Consider the following 21,272-nt stretch of genomic DNA (forward strand, 5'->3'; position numbering starts at 1 on the left):
CTCATTAAGCTGTTAAAAAAAGGGGGAGGGGGGAGAGAGAGAGAACTCTAATTAAGCAGCTTGATAAAAAAAATCGGACCCATAATAGATTAAATAAGCTTTCTGTTCAGCAATAATTCCTGGTACTAAGTGAGTCCACCGGGAACAGGTATATCTGATACTGCAGGTTGATAAATAAATGCATTTACTGTTTGGAAAAGATTCAGGAGGAAGCCTGTTTCTTTTCCTTTCACTTTATTATAACAAATTTTAGAATCCACTGCAATTTTTGCCATGTGGAAAGAAACCAGTGAAATCTCTGGTTCTGCTAAATCTTTGAAACGGTGACAGATAGATGCTTCTGAAAGGGTAAAGTTCTCAGTTTGTTTTTTTATAAATGTTGGTAATAGATTTTATTTTTTTTCCTTTTCTAGGGAAAAGCCCCTTACTGCTTACACAGGATTTCCTACACAAAACATTTGAGGATTTCTGAGCTGGAGCTCAGGCTTTGTCTGCATGAACTATATATTTGAGAGTAATGTCATTAGCTGTAGCAACTTGAACCACTCACTGTCAGTCAGAAAGAGAGTACCATGCTCCAAAAAGTCATCAATAAAAGTCTTTGAAGGACTGGTGCTTTGAAATAAACTACATCCTAGGATATATTTCTGCAGATCTTTATTTAAGGTCCCCAAATGGAAACATAGCTGTAAATTACCAGCTGGTGTTTTAAAATCAGGGCAAAGGAAGCTGGTCTAATAATAATCAGTGGTTTTCTGATTGTCATTTCTGACCTGATTTTTCCTGGTTGTACTTGCTCAGGGAAAGCCTTCACTGGAGACATTGTCTAGTATCTGTCCTAAATCATGGGAAGTTAGTAGATGAGATGTCCATTCTCACAAAGCAGTTTCTTTTGTTCATCACAACTGAGATGTAATGACCTTCAGAATGGTGGCATGAAAAAAGCACAAGGTTATACCCCTGCTCTGAATTCTCTCTGTAAGTTGTTTGTCTCTCTGCCTCTCATTGATGCTCTACGGCTGCGGATATAATTTGCCCAGCATGAAGTCTTAGAGAAAACAGGAACACAAAACATATATTTGGGTTCCAGCAAAAGCAGGAATTCCCAAACTTCCACCGTAAGGAAATAAAAAAAATAAAGATATTTTTACACACATTTATATGTATTCCCATTGGAAATTAACCTGTAGTCCTCTCCACTGCTCACTGATGTCAACCTGCATCATAACAACATGCTAAAGTTGAACTTGAATCAAGAGTTACACAGCATGAAGTCAGCTACTGACAAAGGTAGCTACAAGGGGTTATTTTATGTCCAAAGACTGTGGAGTAGATCCAGCTATACATTCCCCCTCCAAAACCATAAATTAACTCATTGATAAATAAAACAAAACGATGCTGATGCATGGTGTCATGAGGCTTTGGCACAGAACCGAGAAACCTTTTATATTCTAGCCCAGTGCTCCTACTTTCAATTAAAAATGAAAAGCTTGCTCAAACCGGGGAGATGATATTTCAACCAGGTTGCTCCACTTGAAGTCAGTTTCTGAGCAAAGTCTCAGTTGCCTGAAAGCCTCAGGGCACCTTTCTTTAAGGATCATTGGTTGATTTACACAAAACAGTTCATTGCTATAAATCAAAAATCCAAACTCTGTGTTGGTTTACTCTAGGCTGTTGTTTACAGCAATCAGACAGTTTTTTTTCAGGACAGAAATAATCCCTGAAAAGCAAATCCTTGCAAACCGTGGTTTATATCTGTGAATGAGGAGTAAAGGAGCTTAGCAAATGTACACTTTTGAAACAGGTTATAAGGAAAAATCTGCCCCCCACCCCACCCCCCCCTCCCCCCACCCCCCCCTTCATTTGTTTCTTCCTTTTATCATTCAGGCAACAATTGAGATGTTATTTTTACTATGTGAGCTTTATGTAAGCTTTTTATAAAATACGCAGAAAACTGATTTTACTGTAATTTGGGCAATGTTTTATTTACTCAGTATAAATATTCCCCTGAAATATAGAAAAGCTGAGAGCAAGAGCAATTTGCCGGTGTATAAGAGCTGAAAGTGAAATCAACCATTAACAACAATGAATCCAACCATGAAGAAAACTGATGTGGTGGTAGATATTTAGGGTAGGACTCATCTCACTTAATTTTATCTGTCTAAAAGTCAGGCATCAAATTTAAGCTATGATTCCAGACTTTCCTCATAGTCAATAGAGAAAAACAGTCACTGGAAGGGGGTGATTGATCTCCCCTTGATCTCAGATATCTTTTTGTTGATGAATTTGTTGTTCATTAATTTTGTAGTTCATCTGGAAGTGATATCCTTTCTCTGCTCACTACAGAAGGTGTCTTGGTGCTCAGCTTAAACTGTGTGCATTACATTTAGATAGGTAAAATTTGGAGAAGTGAACATCATACTTAGAGTTTCTTTTTCATTTATGTGGTGTTTAACCTGGATCCTTTTTCATTTCCTTAAAAGCATATCTAACTCAGTGGTTCAGACACCACATTAGCTGAAGTCCTTGCTGTGGCTTTTTGAATTCCTCAAAAAATCTTGTATGTGCTGTTTAATCAGAACCATCTCATTAAAAATATACCCTTCAAGTGTCAAAGATCCCTTGGTTCTATTTCATAATGTAAAGTTTGGCTTTCTGTCAGATCCCAGATTCCTTCTTCGCTAGTGATTTGATGATGAACATACACTGCTCTACCTGGTATCAAAAGCAATCAAAGAAAGGAAGAAATTTTTCTGCTTTCACTTCTGATTTTTATGACTTCAGGTGTCGGACTGTCTGCTAAAAAGTAGAATCTCACTGATGGTGAAATAGAGATAACAAGACTTTTCATATGAAAGAGTGGTCCCTTGACGTTAAATACTATAAGGTGAATACAGTCTGTGTCTCATTAAGTCCAAGGATGAAAGGATGAGCCCAGGCCAGTTGTGTGAGGTTCAACCAGGCTCAGTGCTGGGTCCTGCCCGTGGGTCACACCAGCCCCCGCAGTGCTGCGGGCTGGGGCAGGGGGCTGGGAACTGCCTGGGGGAAAAGGGCCTGGGGGGGCTGGTCGGCAGCCGGCTGGGCATGAGCCCCCCGTGTGCCCAGGTGGCCAAGGAGGCCACCAGCATCCTGGCTTGTATCAGGAATCGTGTGGTCAGCAGGACCAGGGCAGCAATCATACCCCTGTATTGGGCACTGGTGAGGTCATATCTCCAAACTTGTCTTCAGTTTTGAGCCCCTCACTTCATGAGGGACATTGAGGTGCTGGAGCTTGTCCAGAGAAGGACAACAAAGTTGGTGTAGGGTCTGGAGCACAAGTCTCATGAGGAACAGCTGAAGGAAATGGGGTTATTTAGCCTAGGGAAAAGGATGCTCAGGGGGGACCTTACTGCTCCCTACAACTCCCTGAAAGGAGACTGTAGACAGGTGGAGTTGGTAGCTTTTCCCAAGTGATAAGTGACAGGACAGAAATGGCCTCAAGTTGCTCCAGGGGAGGTTTAGATTGGATATTAGGAAAAACTCCTTCACTGAAAGTGTGGCCAAGCCCTGGAACAGGCTGTCCAGGGAAGTGGTGGCGTCACCATCTCATCAGGTATTTCATGGGCACATAGATGTGGTACTTAGTGACATGGTTCAGTGGTGGGCTTGGAAGTGCTGGGTTTACAGTTGGACTCAATGATCTTAAAGGTCTTTTCCAACCTAAGTAATTGTATGATTCTATGTATTCAAATACTTTGTCAAAAGCTGGAGCACTTGTTGCATGCACTGATTTCTTACACCCTTTCTACAAGTACCTGATGCTGATGCTACCATTGCTAGATGATAAACCCTAGCTAGATGGTCTAGCGCAGAATATTTTCATAAATATTTTAAACATAAAAAATGCACAATACATGACAATAATTATGCCATGGGTTTTTTTGTGTGTCTTAAATATTAAAAATAATAAGAAGAACTGAGGAAATAAAGTATTGCAATTCATGGCAACACTCAACACCTAAATAGTGGAAGATTGTTTTATCCATTTATGTTTCAAGAAGTCAGTCTTGGAACTTACTGCTTCTGATAATTTTGGTCCTTTTTCATCTTCCTCTTAAGCATTTGGAGCTTATAGAGACTGATGAAGGAACTGGATGGATAAGCCAAGATACCCTTTAGTACAACTCTAAATTTCTAAAAGATTTTTTTGGAACACTTCTCATGTTACAACAGAGGACCTACATTCAAAAAGCTGAGTAACAGGTTAAAAAATTACCTTGCATTCCACCAGGAGGTGTTTAGTACTTAGAAAGCCCCGGGTCAATATTTCGTCCTTAGCAATATATTGTAAGATCATATACAGATGCAAATTCAGGCTAAAGTTATGTTGGTGTTCTCCTATTCCATAACCAGAGTAAAAAAAAAAATCATGGTATAAATTTGTAGAGTCAGTGGTGTCAGGAAGAAGGGGACAGCTGCAAACACATTAGCTATTAATTGATTAATAACTCCATACCAGTCCTGCCATATTTTTCCCTTTATGACATGAACATCATTCCTCAGCACCTCAAGACTGGGGTTTGGATATCACCAAATAAATAGCCTTGCTTACAATCAGACAACCATGCCAAATTTCTCTGGGCAAATCTACACTAAAAGCTCCTGTTTCTTATTGAATATCAAAGTATTTCTAATTTTCCAGCTGCATCCATTTTGAGGATTTCTAAGACATGTCTTTATAAGTTTACTTTTGTCGTTTGTTCCCTAAAAACTGACACCTCGCACTAACTAGTAAAACAAAACAAAAACAATGGAAATAAATGAACAGTGACTTCTGTTTTAGAAGAATTCTTTCCTACCCCAAGTCTGTCGCTTGATCTAACACTGAGAACAGAAGAAATACCCATACACCAAGCAACTGAGAAGCTTGTAATTCCAGAATAAAGTTTGATCAATTAGGGAACACTAATATATTTCACTTTACGTTAGGAAAAGCACACACACACAGAGAAAGAGAAGCTGACATTGAGTGCATTCTGCAGGCCTTTCTTAATCTGGTAAAGAATATTACAATATTTCATGTCAACATAGCCAAACCATGACGTGGGTGCTAAATGCCTGTACTGTCAGAATAGATATCACATGTCTATCACAGCTGAGAACGGGAAGCTCCAGGAATGCAGATAGTGAGGACAACAGCTTGCCTTGGGTCCCATGCTTCAGAGAGGATGAGGATGTTCGGCTGCTGTTTCTGGCTTCAGCAGACCTCCTTGCATGTCTGTGTTGAAAGCCAGAACTTCAGGCTGCCCAGCTAAAGCCCACAGCCACCGCTAATGTCTAATGTTGTAGGCCAAGAAAAAAGGAGCCACGCCTGAGCAGGTTTCAAGCCACAAGTACCTTGATAGCATATAGGTTGACCACCCATGATGGCAGCGACAAGACAAGTCACCCTTGCCAGTCAAGTGAATCCTTTCTAATTCTACCTAAAGTTCACAGAACAGTGCCTCAGAACAAAGTAATCTGGTGCTCTTGGTGGTTTGTTCAGTAACCACCCACTGCCGGTGTATGATTTTCTAAGCATCTGATTGACATGGTGAGACACCAGACCCCATCTTCCCTAACAGAATCACTGAAATGTATGACTCAGACATCCTAACTTAGACAGAGGGAAATTCCCATAAGCAATCTGCACTGACATTCTTCCCATCCCTTTTGTGTCAGCAGCATTGCACGTTATGTGGTAAATTTTTGTTTGATAGCATTACACAGGAATTGCTGCAGAAATCTGTTAAGGTTTTCTGACTTGTCAGGTTGCTCATCAGACTCAATATTCTTGATCAAACCTTGGATCCTCTCTATTTGTTTCCACAGCTGCCTAAACTCTTTCACACTGGAACTAAGGAAGGAACCTTATGCAGGTATGCAGGTATACTTCTGCCTGGAAGTTTTTGTGGATATTTTGGGGCAATTTAGAGGAATATTCCCTTATTCTCGTACCAGGGTGTAGACATCTAGGCAGCTATGCTGTTACCTGCTTCATACAGATATGGAGAAGGATTTGAAGGAGTAGGAACTGTATAAATTGTTTTCATGTGTCCTGGCTATTCTCTCCCTATGCTATTTTTACACAGAAAATGTATAGCCCTGCTTCCCTCAGGCTTCCTACATCTCAGTGTATCCAGAAGGAAAGTCTAGGATACAAGGAGTAATCCTGGGAGGCATAGAGTATCCCTTACCAGTACAAGAAGCCCTTGTCTCCTAGTGACTTGCTCCCAGCAAGCAACTTACAGGACCAAGTCTGGAAAGCTCAGATGAACCAGAGCCACTAGGAAATTAAAACAGGTCACCAGGCTACAGCCCAGGTTTGCAACCAGCCACCAGGTATTTTTCTTATCTAAGGAGGAGAAAGAGCTTAAAGTTAAAAAGAGAGAAAGAAAATAGTGAAAAATAGGGTATTCTGAAATTTGAAATAATGAAGGTCTCATCAGATTTCTGCAGCCTCAAGGAAAAGCTGTTAAGATTTAAGAGCTTACTTCAATCCAGGACAGAGCTAAGCTCTTAACCTCTCAGGCGAACCTTTCCCCTAACCCTCTAGAGCCTCCAAACAAACATAGATGGACCTTTCAGTTCCCTCAAATCAGATCTGCCTTTGCTTTTGCTTTATTTGTTAAGATGAATAGGGTTCTCTTGCAATGCTGCGGTAGTGGTGAGGCGGCACATTTGTCAAACAGCAGATCTTGAGCTCCAAGCCTATCTGGATAGATGACAACAATTGTAGCTGTTGCTTAATGGATCTATTATGGTAGTGCCTAAATGGCGCGGCCAGCCTGGGACTCCAGCAAGGTCAGTGTTGTATACACTAAAGCACAAATAATAGTCCAACACATATACAATCTGTAACACTAAGGTAAATCAGGAGGATAAGAAATTATGACTTATGAGGTAGCATTAAAATGGGTGGTATCCGACTGAGTGACTCTTATCGTGAAACCTTGGCCCTGCTAAATACACCAGGGGATTAAAAACTGCACCCATGAAGTCTGGATAATATCTTTCCACTTAACAAGTCTGGCATCCAAACAAACTATATAAGGTCATCTAACATCACCAGCATTAATGATGGAATCTTTCCTAGCAGCTGCAATTCTCCAGTTGCCATACAAATGCACCGCAAACTTTGTGTTGTGAGTCTGCTCTGCCTAGCACAATAGGGTGCTGCTGCACACACGGACAGCTGACAACAGTATTATTGGCAATTAGTTATTCTGTGGTGGCTGAAATAATTTCTTTATCTTGTGTAAGATCATAACCGCGTTATTCTTGCAAGGGTGGAAGCAAGAGATAACACAGACATTGTTTTAGGACATGCAATTTTAAATTATGGATGAAATATCCTGCTTGATTCAGCTGACATTCAGCCAAAATCCATGAGCTCACATTCTTCCATAATAACTATATTTACCACTACTAGAACGGAATTCAAATCATTCAGTGCATAGCCCTAATAATAAACCTATATGACTAGGGGCTGCTTCTTCAACATTATTTCCACCTAATTTATAATCAAGATGTTCAATTAATAATTTCAGCATTTTACGCAGTGTTAAGTCAGCTGAAAAGCATGTGATTTTTTTCCATTGTTCATTTTTCACAATGCTGAGGAATGCATAATAACCCAACAGAACAAGGATGCCAGGAAAGCAACAATTATTAACAGACTAATGGGAAAAAGAAAAGGTTCAAAAAGAAAAGCTGGGAAGTTGATTGAGTTTCACAGAAAATGTAAATGCACTAAATGGTTCCAGAATAAAAAGCAGTAAAGACTACAATGCATTTCCACAGGTATTACAGCCTTCTTGTGAATGACAGGTGAGATGAGAATTTCCTTGGTGAAGCAGCACTGTACCACACATGCACTTCTCTCACGTTCGCCTGCTTTGCACCAGTGTGACCGCACCGATGCTGAAGCAGTTGTGTGGGATACCCAGATGCAATCATGGCAAACCATTTCTGCTTGGCTGGGAGCAGTGTTCCCTTTAGACTGCTGCTGATTTACTTACCAAACAGGTATTGTGCTGATTCAAATATAGCCCAGTTAGTGCTGTCTTCTAGTTTGACTCCTTTGTGACTTTGTGAACAGCCTATGAAGTCATGGAAGGCTATGAAGTCAGAGAAGGGAAACATTGAGATCTACAGGTTGTCTCACATACAGTTTTCATTTACATAGTGATATTGACCTCTTCTGACCTTTAAATGGAAAAATCTATGAAATATACTGGTAGCTTCACTCAGAATAACCACATTCAGTTCCCTATGTCCATAATCCCTGGCACTCGGTGTTGTTCTTCTCAGAAATGCCACAGACTGAACAGATACAGCTAACTACATTTCGTTGGTATATGTTTTTCCTAAGCAGAAAAGCACACATTATTATGAAAAATGTTACTAGGGTATTTAATATTACTGTTGCATGTGCTGTGCAAACTAACATTAGAAGATTTTTCTGGAGTCTTTCATCATAACTAGATAAATTTAATAAATAAATCAATGGAATCTACTGGGAAATATTTTAGCTAGGGAGTTACAGCTGAATCAGGTTTCTTAAATGTTTTTACTCAATGGTCTTAACACCTTGTTCGGTTTGCATTGGCTGGGAGGGGAAAAAATGAGATGAAGTCTACAGAATTTGAGACCTAAATTCAGTATAATCTTCTGTATGGTTTAATCACTGGCAGTTTAATTAGAAAACATTGTGTTTAACAGTTTGTAGTTGAGGCTTTACTATTTTCCCTAGCTGAGAAGAATTTCACTATTCAGTACCATCAATGCAGGTTTCTTTTAATACTTTTTCCTTTGTTCATTATCAAGTGTCTCACTAAACTACACGTGTAACAACTGAATGCTTTGCCATTGCAAAGAGCTCTCCAAAATTCATAAAAGTTGAATGTTGTTTTTTCACTCTTTTGTTTTCTGTAGGCTGCCAGGTTATTTACTCTTCAATATTACAGTACTGATGAATTTAGGAGTATTAGACCTAGAATTAGGATCCCTTTGTTGTTGGTTTTTCAATTACTCACTTACTCCTTCTGTGATCTGAGTAAGTCAATTAGATGGTCATTTCAGGCTTATGAAAATGTGTAAGTAATATTTTTATAGCTCTGAAAGGAACTTAAAAGCTAAATAAAATAATAGTGAGGACACTGTTGGAACTCCCACAGACAAAAAACTTTGTTGCTTTGCATTGCATATTTTTAACAATTTATATTTATTTTACATGGACATTTTTATAAAATCCTAAAAGACTTTTCAATGAAATATTTTCCTAGCTTGAGATATGCTTCCCTTCTTATGTACTTTCAGGTGGGGTAAAGGACTACTAATGGCTGACTTGAAGTCTTTATTCTGGTAATGATATAACAGTTAGTTTTGTCTTTTTATCTGTATTTCCTGGCTTCTGCACCCAACATACTTCATTTTGTGAGGCAGAATTCAGTACAGTTTACCACTGAAGGCACACACTGTTCTCTGTATTGGAGACCTCACTTTTATTCTCTCTGGTTTCAGTGTTTTCTTTATCTAAATTGAGTCATCCAGACAGGAAAAATATTGCTCACCGTTTAGGTATAGAGAGCCTAGTCTGGACACCCAGAGATATATTTCACCCATGCTTATGACAGGACAGTCTTGGAGTTCCACATCTGTGGGTCTGCTCCAAAGGGTCATTCACAGCCCTTTAGACCCTGCGACCCTGACATGCAAGACTGGCATGCTGCATCACATCACAGGCTGCCACCACACTGACTTTAGGTCCTTCCTGCTTCTGCCACACTGTGATGGTATCCCTCCCTCATCTAGGATGCTGCTAGCCCACAGAGAAGCCATGACTGGCACAGCGTGAGCCAGGGTGAGAGAGGCATATAGGTGTCATCCTGAAAATACAGCCAGCGCGGGTCCTGCAGCCTGGCTGGGACAGTCTTACACTCAGCTCATTTTGATACAGTGAGAGCAGAGAATCAAGCAGATTCACAGTTAATTTGCATGTCCTGACTCACTTCGTAACAGGGAGTTCAGGCTGTTAATGTGAGGATTTACCTGAGACCTGCCCAGTGTTGCAGGCTGGTGGCTGGTTTCTCTCAGTCACCAAGTTGCTAGAGACTTTATAGACAGAGGCTGACATTGATTGCCGGACACATAAAGAACACATGCTGCACACTGCTGGAGGAGGCACTACGTAACAGGCAAGAAGATCATTACCGAACTTCTGTTATCTCACCAGGTTCCTTCACCACAGTCTCCTCAAATGCACAGACTCCTGTCAAGCACTTCTATTTCTTATAAATGAAAAGTCTAACTGCTTCTGCATGCCTACAGGACCAGACAGCCTAACTGAGCAACTGAGCTTTCCTTCTTTTTTTTTTTTTCTTTTTCTTTTTTTCTTTTTTTTTTTTTTTTTTGGTGGCTATCAGAGATGATTTGATCCGCTCAGTAGCTTCTGGCCACTCTGTGAACTCCATGAGACTGAGAATGAGCTAGCAATTTCACTAGGAAGGAAAGACTTCCAGCCAGATTTTACTCATGCAAAAAGATTTGAGATTTCTGAATATGGTTCTGGCGTTTGGGTCACAATAAATCTCACTGAGTTTCTGGAACTTCACACTTTATTAATTATGTCTGGTTTCTCCAAGTGGCTTGCCTTAAAATTTAGGGACAGAATATTTTCTTGAAAATGGAGAACATTTTCCTGCCTATATTTTTTTCTTTTCTTCTCTTATACATCTGTATCCATACAATTATAAAGTTTTGTTTGCTTGTTTTGTTGTTATTTGCAGTGACTCTTAAAGACTAACCCAAAACAATGTCCTACCGTAATAGACATCTGAAGCTTATTATCTCCTTAGAGGACATATTTAAGTTAGGGTGAAGAGAAGTTTCAGGCATCATGGAAATGTTGAAATTCTGCTGTTTACAGTGCTTTTAAACATTTTGTGGATTAGTAAAGCTTGGTGTGAAGAAATTAGATAACTAGAAGGAAAAATAGGAAGATATTATAAAAGAATGGTTGTATAAAACCATAGACAAGAAGTACTCATGCTAACGATTACTTTTACATGCCTGGAAAGCCCCGAGCTTCACATTTTCTGATTCAACATTTGGCACCAGGTTTGCAAAAGTGATGATTTCCTTAGATAAGGCAAACCCTCCCTCAGCCATGTCCAGAAAAAATATCCCCTTGCATCTTGTACTGAGGACTAATCTCACTCCTAAGACTGCAAAATTTAGATGCATTTTAATGAGGGATAAGTAACAGCCAGCATGTTGGAGGAAGGAAGGAAATTTTGTAACTCATAGCTTTACAGGCTATTTAATTTTTTTAGTTTTTTGGTCTCATGATCAACTAACAACTTCCCAGCCATGTTGGTATCTATCATAGAGATTCAAACACTTTCTTCTTCTAGCAACAACACATACCTATGTGTACAGGTTTATTGAACTCTCATGACAAATTCTCCCCATTCCCACTCATCCAGCAAGGGGGTGAATTACTACAAAAGTTGCCAAACACAGCTTCATCCTGCCCACAGGAAGGGGGCATCACCCTGGCCAGAAGCTTGATATTTCCTCCATGAAATTCACTCCACAGGGAGGACAATCTTCTGCAGCAAAAGGAGAATTTTAATGGGCCCATTTTATAGATAGATTTGACAAGCTAATATCCCCAGTTACTTGCTTCCCATGGATCGATTTAGAAGTTTCGTGGAGCTTTTCATCCTTCAAGCTTCCTAAAGCTGCCCTTGATTTCTTTTTAATAAGATGCATTGAAAATGTCCTACCACCCTAGAACATTATACGGAGGCTGCTAAGGTCTGGGGGAGGGAAATGCAGAGGGTTAATTTTCAGCTGCTGTCGTGAGTGGCATTAAACATCAAAAGTACTTTAAATTAACTTCTTCCTCAGAAGAAATATTTAACAATTGCTGATGTGATGTGTGCCTTGACATTTTGAAGGATTATTCAAAATCTTTTTGTGTTTAGGGTAATGACTTTCAAAGCACTTACCATCCTGTGCCAGTCAAATGCAGCACTTTTGATTCATCACCGTGGAGGTATTAATAATTAAATGTGTTAAGATAATGGTAAGGTTGTGTGGCAAGCCACAAAAAACTTGAGCTGAGGTCTCGCCACATCCCAAACTCACCTTGATGTTCCCTGTTATTATTCCATAGTGAGTAAGATCACATATATATCCCTTTTTTCACTTCTATGTACTTTTTTTTTTTTTTTTTTTTTTTCCAGTGCACTTGCTTCAAACAATGTTATAAGTCTAGGGACAGCCCTTAGGTCTAAACTTTCCTAGTTCACAGGTTTATTTTATGTAAGAGCCCAGGAACGGAGATGCGTGATACCCCAGATACGGAACTGTAGGGAAAACTAGCTGTACATACCCAACTTCTGCTTTATTAATTGCTCACTTAGTGCCTGCTCTGTTAGCCACATCCTACTGAGAGCAACTCTGACGAACTTGAATCGTCTCATTGACATAAACTGAGCCTGCCCATTTGAAAAACAGTCATACTGTCATTTTTGTTCCAGGTAGGCACTTTTCACCGAGTTCAGGGCCCTGCAATGCCGTGCACAGGACCTCTGTGTGGCAAGGGACAGTCCTTGCTTGTTCAGCAGTTTCTATTTGAAAAGAGTGGTGAATGAAAAGAGGGGGAAAGCAACAGTGTTTGCCACTTTATGGCATCAAATAATTGTTTTGAAGTAATTGAGAAGTGAACTGAGACTTCTTTGGTCAGTGTTCCAAAGCAGGAGGTAGTGGGGGTGGGATCTGCCCTTCTCTGCTTGGGGGAGGCAGGAGGCAGCCCTGCAGCAGTGCTGACTGAGCACTTAACTTGCTTCAAGAACATCTCTTGGTGTTGCTGATACACTGGGTAGGGCCCTGAACCAGAACCATTCCATTCTTCCAAAAAAGCTCGGGATCACTACCTTTATGATAGAACTACATATACCCATCATCCAGAAGCTTTAGGAAGACAGGGATTCACTCAGAATAGGTGTCAGTAAGGAATATTATTAAGACTTGATTTTCTTTCAGCTTTTATTTTCTAGTTTGATGATAGAAAGAAGATGATAGTGTCAAGTGAGTCATTCTGAATTCCCCATAGAGCCAAATTAGGCTCCGAGTATTTAATTTGAAGGATGGGTTAACCTCAAGTGAAGTGAAGCTGAAAAGGCTACCACCAGAGTATTGCTGACAGAGATGAAACCCAGATGTGTCAGAGATCTCCAATATTTTTCTGCCACAAACGGAAAAGTTAATATCAGTTTATAGAAAAATGAAGCAGAAAAAAAGAGTAAGCCAGTCTTTTAAAACACTATTTTAAAAGTTCCAACAGATTTAAAAAGAGTAAAAAATCAAAAAACAAATACACTTCCTTTTTAAAACACAACTGTTGCACAAAAGAGCATACCTCTAACAGTGCTTTTGTGCATAAAAGGTAAATGGCAGATTTGCTCAACCCAAGGATGCTTAGGGCTGGCCTGGATATTCAGTGTTTTGCTTGCATAAACACCTTTAGAAGCAGCAGTCGATTTATTTTTTTTTTTTTTTTTAAGAAAAGGCTGGAGCAAGAGTTCGGTAAGTGTCTAACAAAGAAATTTGAAAAAGAAATTACTTTGCAAATAATTGTAAGTATTGAATGGTTGATTGATAGTGCATAGATTATTGGGATACTCTCTTACCTTGGAACTTTTATTTGTTTACGGACCTCTAGACACAGGCGTCAGGATGAAAGGCTGGTAGCCAGGCTGGCTAAATTGATGCACTGGTGTTATGAAATCTTGCTCTGTGTTTTCCTGGCCCTCCAATGGGTTTACTTCAACAACAGGTTACCTATCCTATGCTCACTTCTGGAGCCAGTGGACTGAAGGTGGTAAGCCCACGGGAGATGCTCATTCACAAAGGTACACCAGTTTAGTCTGTTGTGTGGCAGCCTATGTGAATGCCAGCACTCTCTCAAATGCATAATAAATTCTTATGCTCAGATACAGAACTGAGCATCATATTGTTATGACATATGCTGTTTTACTAGTTGCATTCAAGAAATTTATACTGAGCAAATGTGCTCTTCACCTCTAGGGCACCAGCTACAAATTCATGTCTTGTCAATAGGAACAGCAATGCTGAAGCCGTATTATTGTTGGATTCCACAAGATGTCCTGAAATGCCTTAGTTCTATTGTCTTCACCACTCCCAAGGTTGCTACTTACAATATCCTTTGAAAATATCAGCAAAGAGTCCAAGGGTTGTACGTATTTGGTCTTGTCATATGAAGGCAAAAATATCCATTGATGGCAGGAGAGCAGATATGCCCCCCTGTCTTTCTCCTCCAGGCTAACACCTTACAAGTTTCAATAAAAGTTTAAAGACAGGATTTATTGCATGTGTTTTTACTCACCTCCTCTGCCCATGCCTTCTATTTTACCCTCTTCATTTGACTTATTAGAACCTCCCAAACAGCTATGTTAATTTGGAAAAAGTAGAGCAGCTGCTGGACTTGAAACCATATGTTCAGTTCCAACTGCTGCAAGTTGCTGGGAAAACTCAGCTAGATGTTCCCAGGGCTCATTAGTCCCTCAAGGAAGCCTCCAAAACAGATGAATGTAGAAATAATAAGAGAGAGTTGTGTTTTCCCCATTGCATCTCCTGCTTTGTTCTAATTTCTGCTCTTCGTTGTTCTCTTTTTATCCAAGGGATCTTCTGCATTCTTTTCCTCACATCTTCTTTATTTATTTGACAAGCATATCCTCAATGATAGGCCATTTTAGGAGTAAAAAAGAAAGGCCAGATGTTACCCACTAATCTACTATTAGGAAAAAATATTTGCTAATGGGAAATCCCAATTTTCATTTAATTATTCATAAATTCCTTGGCTTCCATCCTTAGATAAGATAAATGACTACTTGCCCACTTTCTCATCCTAGTTCATGAAAACTTGTCACAGTGATGGGCTGTATGGATGACATTATTTCTTCCTGCTATGAAATTTAACCCTGTAGAAACCAAATTCTAGCAAGTAAGCTTGTTGAAAACAATGGGGAAATAACAACTTTTAATGTCAAATGATCTGATCTTTAAGAGTGCACAGTATACACAAAATATTTTGCCGATGTGTCCTCTAATGACATAAGAGTGTTTAGCTCATTTTACAGGACAATTTTATCTTTGTTAAGACATTCACTATATGTTACTTGTTTTCCCCCCTCACTCCTTATCTTAGGTTTGTCTTCTCTATCTGGAAATAAGAGTAGCTATTTTTCCTTGTTTATGCTGCTCCCTAGAAAGTCATCACAGCATTTGATCACGTTTCCCTAGAGATATTTTTGATTGTGGTACACATGGATCAAATTTTCAATGGATGAATTTTTGGTGAACATTTAAGTTCAGTGAAGTAAAATTCGTAATAAAAGCAATTGCATCAAATTTACTTCACCTTTGAGGAAAAGATTTGGCATTTCAAGTTAAACATTTGCCCTACCTTTTGCCTTTTTGCTCACTGCTTCATAACTTTCAGTATTTTGATTAAGTTTACACCATGCTTAGACTGTTCCTTGTAGTTACTTGAGCAGAAATCAAAATCAAATCAAACAAGCATGATAGAAGAAAAAGTATATGCTTTACTGATTCTGAATGTCAAAGTCAATTAATATTTATTCTTCTTTCCTTTTTTCTCCCCAGATATTTTTCAGTTCAAGCATTTGTGGCCAACCACTCTACAGATAATTCACTCTCTTCAGTAAAGCTATAGGAATTTATTGGTTTGTATGGACCCTAGAATAATAGTCATTAAGTTATTTGAGATTTAGAGGGATGTATAATTAAAAAGCAAAAATTTGCAAAATCTAGGAAATTTTATTTGTGTTCCTGATTACCAGTGTATTTATAAAGATCTGGACATGAGAAATCAGAGAATAAGCAGCAGATTTCTAAACCACATCAACATTTCAGTTTCACTGTAGGCACACTTTTAGAACATGATTTTACCAGGTAATACTTAAAACTTTAGTTCTGTACATGTGCATTTAGCATTTAATACATCTGCCAAAATTGTACTTATATATAAAATTAAGAACTTAAGACATGAAAAGATAATAATCCAAAATATATAAATAATTCTCTGTAGTTCCCCACCGAATTTAGACTCTATATAAATAATATGTAAAGTAGATAGTAACTTCTGGACAGCTAAAATTAGTTGAAATAAATTGAATTATAGGTATCTCCAAGTTATAACTTTTAAAAAAATATTTAAAAGAATGGTTTGTTTTGTACTTTACAGATACACCATAGTCATGGCTGGATTCAAGTACATGAGTAGGAAAAGGATGACTAAGGAAAACGTGGGCCTGCTGCTGAATGAAGCGGGTGCCCTGGTGATGGTGAAGGATACAGAGGAGGTGCAGTTACTGAATGCCTCTTTGCTTCAGTCTTCACTGCTAAGGCCAGCCCTCAGGAAACCCAGACCCTGGAGGCAAGAGTTGAAGTCAGGAGAAAGGAAGACTTTCCCTTGATTGAGGAGGCTCAGATTAGAAAACACAGACAAACCCATGGTCCCCAAAGGAATGCCCCAATGTGATGCTTCCCCGAGTGCTGAGGGAGCTGGCAGATGTTATTGCCACGTCACCCTCTATCATCTTTGAAAGGTCATGGAGAACAGCAGAGGTGCCTGAGGACTGGAGGAAGGCCAATGTCACTCCAGTCTTCAAAAAGAACAAGAAAGAAGGTCTAGGAAACTACAGGCTGGCCAGCCTCACCTCCAGCCCTGAAAAATGACCTGGAGGTCATCTCTAAGCACGTGGAGGAAAAGAAGGTTATCAGGAGTAGTCAACAGGGATTCACCAAGGGGAAATCATGCTTGGCCAACCTGATATCCTATGATGGAATGACTGGCTGGGTAGATGAGGGGAGGGCAGCGGATATTGTCCACCTTGACCTCAGCAAGGATTTTGACATCATCTCCCATAACATCCTCACAGGTAAGCTCAGGACATGTGCATTAGATGAGTGGGCAGCGGGGTGGATTGAGAACTGGCTGCATGGCAGAGCTCAGGGGGCTGTGGTCAGCAGCACAGCGTCTTGGTGGAGGCCTGTAGCAAGTGGTGCTCCCCAGGGGTCAGCGCTGGGTCCAGCCCTGTTCAACTTCTTCATCAGTGACCTGGATGAAGGGACTGAGCGCGCCCTCAGCCAGTTTGCTGATGATACAAAGCCAGGAGGAGCGGCTGTGCTGCTGTTCAGGGAGACCTGGGCAGGCTGGAGAGTTGGGCAGAGGAACCTCATGAAGTTCAACAGAGGCAAGTGTAGGGACTTGCACCCAGGGAGGAACAGCCCCACGCACCAGCACAGGCTTGGGGTTGACTGGCTGGAGGGAAGCTCTGCAGAGAAGGACTTGGGAATTCTGGTGGGCAGCAAGTTGCCCATGGGCCAGCAGCATGACCTTATGCCGAAGGGGTCAGTGGGATCCTGCGGTTCATTGGGAGGAGTGTGACCAGCAGGTCGCGGGAGGGGATCCTCCCCCTCTACTCTGCCCTGAGGAGGCACATCTGGAGTGCTGTGTCCAGTTCTGGGCTCCCCAGTTTGAGAGACAGGGAGCTACTGGTGAGGAGCCAGCAGAGGTGACCAAGTTGATGAGGGGACTGGAACATCTCCCTGATGAGGAAAGGCTGAGGGAGCTGGGCCTGTTTAGCCTGGAGAGGAGAAGACTGAGAGGGGATCTTCTTGAGGTCTACAAATACCATAAGGGCGAGTATCAGGAGGACTGGGCCAGGCTCTTTTCAGTGGTGCCCAGTGACAGGTTAAGGGGCAACGGGCACAAACTGCAGCACAGGCAGTTCCATCTGAATGTGAGGAAGAACTTCTTCACCTTGAGGGTGGCAGAGCCCTGGGACAGGCTGCCCAGAGAGGCTGTGGGGTCTCCTTCTCTGGAGACATTCAAAACCTGCCCGGATGAGACTCTATGCAACCTGCTGTAGGTGACTTTTCTTTAGCAGGGGATTGAACTAGGTGATCTCCAGGGGTCCCTTCCAACCCTGACCGCTCTGTGATTCTGTAATTGAATACCTTGGGGCCTTTCTCTGTCTCTGGATATTTGGTGTTCAATAACTAGTTGTCTTTCACCTAAAAGTTTTTCAGTCCTTGATGGCAACGATTCAACAATTCTAACATGCATTGCTAAATTTGGGTTCATCCCCCAAGCACTGCAACCACATTTAACTAGAAACATGGAAAGGCATTTTGGTCTTACATTATATTGGTTGGAATATTCATGTGAAATAGAGGAGGTCGGTGTTCAGTTCTCTTCCTCCTGCCCAGGATAAGCCATATGCAGGACGGCATGTAGGACCATAGTAGGTAACCAAGAAGAGATCCTACTCAGTAGGCTAATGATGTGTATGATCCTCAAGGAGGGAGAAGATCTGCCCTAGAGAAACTGTAGTATAAGCGTAAGATCATGCAACAGCTGGGCAATGGGAGAGAAAACAGCACTGCACGAAGAAGCAGCCTTGGTCAATCTCATGAGAGGAGAAGCTCACACTACTCAGCTGATGCTGAGATATGTTTTATTTGTGCAAAGGTGGAAATGACCTTTCAGCCTTTGTACATTGATAGTCTGTACTTAATCAGAATGAAAGGCAATCTTTGAAGCAAACAATCCAAAGTGATTTAAAGAGGCAATACACCTAGAACAAATGGATCTACAGTCTATATGGCTAAATCCATTGCAATCAGGCATAGGGAGAATGTTCCTGCCCTATTTATGAATCAGACTGTCCATACATACCTCACAAATCATCATGTAAGATTTTGCAAAAAATTCAAAATTCTGATAACGTTCTGGGTCTTAAACTAGGTGTCCCAGTTCTAGCTTGTCTTTAAACAAACAAACAAACAAACCAAACCAAAACAAAAACAAACACACACACACACCCCCCAAACCCCAAAACCAAACAGGTCTGTTAGCACTGGGATAATTTCAGACTAGTATTGAGGCCATACATAACTTCCTCAGTTCAACTATCAAGCTGATATTTTTATTTCTTCCTTTTCTTCACTGTCAGGCTCACAAAACCATTCAGTATGAAATTAGGCCATGTATGAAAGAGAAAAAACAAATTCCTTTAGCATGTTTCCAATTTAGATTTCCTGTAACTCTCCAAATGAACACCTGTGCAACGGGAAAGCAGCAGCGAATGTACTGTGAGCCTGTGTTTGGCATCAGTAGTGTTGCCTTTGTTCAGCCATTGTCTGTAGATGGGTGTAAGATCCCTCTTCTCTCATATGATTTTGTGGCTTTTGAGGGAAGGACAGCCTTTTAGTTTGTGTTTTTGTAGCATACATCACAAAAAGGACCTGGGTAACAATTGGAGTTCCTCTGCAATGAAGAATTAATATAGCCCTGTAATTTTACAATTAATAACTGGAGGGGTAGCTTAGGGATGAACCATTCAGTGACAGACCATAATTTGTGTTTGGAGAATGAAAAGTCTCTAAAAAATAGGGAGAGATTAAGCAACTAAAATAGGCTGCTTATTCCTTTCCCAAAAATGTGTTATGTTTTCAGAATTAAAGGGTCTGTTTGGGATTAACTCACAAGCCTAAAGCAAAGATGTGTGGAGGTAAATTTAACACAGAGGTGTTATGTTCAGTCTCTGGGGAAGGAGATAGAAATGATGGTTGTCATTTTCACCTTATCTCCTTTGACAGAGAAAAGGTTCTGCAATTATGGCCCGATGGAAAAAAAAAAAAAAGAAAAAAAGAAAAAAAAGGAGAAACAATAATTTAAAAACCAGACAAAAAGAAGAAAGCAAGCACCTCAGTGCATTTTCTTCTAATGATATAAATTTCAATTAACTGAATTGATAAATTAAGCTATAAAGCAATGCAAACATGCAGAAGAAAAATTCAAATAATTTTTTTCTTCATGCTTCCAATTCTTTATAGTACATTACATCAGTTAATGGCAATTTGTATAATTTGTGTAATGACATAAATTGCCATAAACTCTCATAGTGAAATGCTGTAAAAATGATAAATCAGGGATAAAGTATGGAGGACCAGGTTCATAGTGCTGTAAATTTCATTAAAGTTATTGCAGGTTCTTCAGTTTACACCTGCTCACACCTACTCCTACCCCACCCCTCATACGTGGGCAGGGGGGATCAAGGGAGGAAGAGGTGAATGATAAACTGTGTCATAAGGATTCAAAGGTGAATGTGAGTAAGTCCCTGATGATCCAAGACAGAAGACAGACATGACAAAGGAAGTGTGATCTGGTGATGGTGCAGCCTAGGCAGGACAGGGTCCCTCCTCTGCAGGTCTGGCACACAATAGTTGCTGGTGTGACCCTGGTCCTCTCTGACAGAACCAGCTCTTGCTCTCGCAGAAGGTTCAGAGATTCATCAAGGACCTGGTTTTGATCCATCTCACTGATCACACCACGTGTGTCCGGTGTGCTGCCAATCAGAAGGAAGCACAACACTAAATCACCTCTTTTCCTGATGTCTTTCTGAATATTTGCACTAACCCTCAGAGTAGCACCATTCTTTCAAATCAGCATTTTCTCCCACCCTTTCAGGTCATCCCTCAGGGCTGAATCCACTGCACCTTCAAAAGTTGCATCTCCACTCTTAGGCAAGAGCTGGGGACCGACTTACAGCCAACCTCACAGCTCGTTCTTAATGTGTCCCCAGGCCTGCTGAAGTGCACGGTACCCAGGTTACTCCTTGATCAAGGTGAGTTTGGTCATCCTGGTCATACCATAGTCCTCTTCAGTTCCTGATGCTAAAATGTGCCACTCCATGTGACACCAAGCCCTTCCTACAAGGTGGGACAGGCAATTGTGCACACAGCCATTCTCACCATATACGTAACACAAAAAAATGTTGTATTTGAACCCATGGAAGGAAGGAATAGGAATTAATTACTTTATCCTCCCTCTAAAGGTAACATGAAGGCTGTTTACAAGTGCACAGGCAATTAAAAACTAGCTGTTTAGTCATAACTGTGCGCCTGCACTTACAATACAATCTAGCCATACTGACTGTGCTGGAGCTGAGTGGCCTTTTTCATTCAGTTATGATACATCTGATATTTTTTTTTTTTTATCCCTATCTCTTCCATGTTAGAAAAAACCTGCAGGGGTATTAAAATAATTCAGTGTGGTCAGTAGACCCTCACAAAAACTTGACTGAATCATGCTCAAAGCACTGAGTGGCTGTAAACATCAACTAGGGTAG

The sequence above is a fragment of the Falco cherrug genome, chromosome Z (assembly GCF_023634085.1).
Source record: "Falco cherrug isolate bFalChe1 chromosome Z, bFalChe1.pri, whole genome shotgun sequence".
Classification (NCBI taxonomy): domain Eukaryota; kingdom Metazoa; phylum Chordata; class Aves; order Falconiformes; family Falconidae; genus Falco; species Falco cherrug.